The following is a 1,695-nucleotide window of genomic DNA, read 5'->3' as shown; positions in this document are numbered from 1 at the left end:
CAAATCATCCAGCTAGTTAACAGGGACTTGAACTTGAGCCTGTAGAGCTGCAAGCCCTGCGCTGTTATCACAACTGAGGAGAGGCATCAGAGGGAGAAGTTCAAGGACACCTGGAGAAGTGATGCCCAAGATGACAGGGATGAGCAGCCAGTGTCTGAGCTGGGGGAGGCGAGTCCCTGGGAGGGCTTGAAGCAATATGCCCTGCCCGGGCGCCATCTCACCGAGCCTCTGGCCTGGCTCTGAGGTGTTGTCCTTAACCCGAAACACTCCCAGGAAACTGGCCCAGAGTATGGAAGTTCCCTAGGGCCTGGTCCAATCTAGCTTCGCTGTCCCACTGTTCTTTGCTCTATCCCAATAGGACCCCCAATACAGCTGAGGTGATTCCCTTGACAGAGCCCAAATGGGACACAAAAGGTGCATATTGGAAGGCTTAAGAAAGGGGCGCCTAAACAAAAGAGCCTGAATATGATACAGGCCGTTCAATGGAAACCAAATAAAGCCCCTTCTGTATTTTTAGAAAGCATCTACCAGGCCTAACAGAAACACACTGATGCTGACCCACCAGAAAATGTTCAGATGATAAACATGACTTTTATTGGGCAAAGTTCCTTGGATATCAGATGGAAGCCCCAATGTTTAGATGGGGCATTGGGAATGAGTCCCTCCCAGCTGTCGCACATGGGAAGTATTTATTTATTATTTTATTTTATTTACATTTTATTTTTAAATTTTATTGAGGTGACATTACTCTACACGAACATATAGGTTTCATGTGTGGGTTACTAATTTACAAAATCTGTATGTAGGACCATGTGCCCACCATCCAAAGTCAAATCTCCTGTCACCTCATATTAGGACCCCTTTCTTCCCTCACCCCCTTCCCGCTGGCAACCATCACACTGCTGTTTGTGTTCTTAAGTTTCAGTTTTATATTCCACATCCAACTCTTGGCCACCGTGAATAATGCTGCAATGTACTTAGGGGTGCATATATCTTTGCGTATAAATGATTTCGAGTTTTTTGGGTATATACCCAGGAGTGGGATTGTTGGGTTGCATGGTAGCTCTATTTTTAATTTTTTGAGGAATCGCCAGACTGCTTTCCATAGTGGTTGTAGCAGTCTACATTCCCATCAGCAGTAAATGAGTGTTCCCTTTTTCCACAACCTCTCCAACACTTGTTGTTGCTTGTCTTGTTGATGATGGCCACTCTAATTGGTGTAAGGTGGTATCTCATTGTAGTTTTAATTTGCATTTTCCCTGATTACCAGTGAGGTTGAACATCTTTTCATATATCTATTGGCTGTTTGTATGTCTTCTTGGGAGAGGTGTATTTCCAGGTCCTCTGCCCACTTTTTGATTGGATTATTTATTTGTTTGGTGTTGAGTTTTATGAGTCCTTTATATATTTTGGAAATTAAACCTTTGTCAGAGCTGCTGTTTGCAAATATCATCTCCCATCTGGTTGGCTGTGTCTTTGTTTTGTGGACACAGGCTTTAAAGTTTACCATGCCCAGGAAGCAAGAACATTAAAGCAGGCCACTGTTTGTGTGTGTTTTCTTTATAGTTAAGTGTAACTTTATAGTTAAGTGTAACTTTTTATATATATTTTTTACTGTTGATAATATAGATGTCTTCCATTTTCCCCTCCTTTACCCACTTCCTCCCAGTCCATACCCGCCCCCTCCCCCCCGCC

This window comes from Myotis davidii, unplaced genomic scaffold, assembly GCF_000327345.1.
Source record: "Myotis davidii unplaced genomic scaffold, ASM32734v1 scaffold359, whole genome shotgun sequence".
NCBI lineage: Eukaryota > Metazoa > Chordata > Mammalia > Chiroptera > Vespertilionidae > Myotis > Myotis davidii.
The sequence above is the reverse complement of the archived record's forward strand: the minus strand, read 5'-3'. Positions refer to the sequence as shown.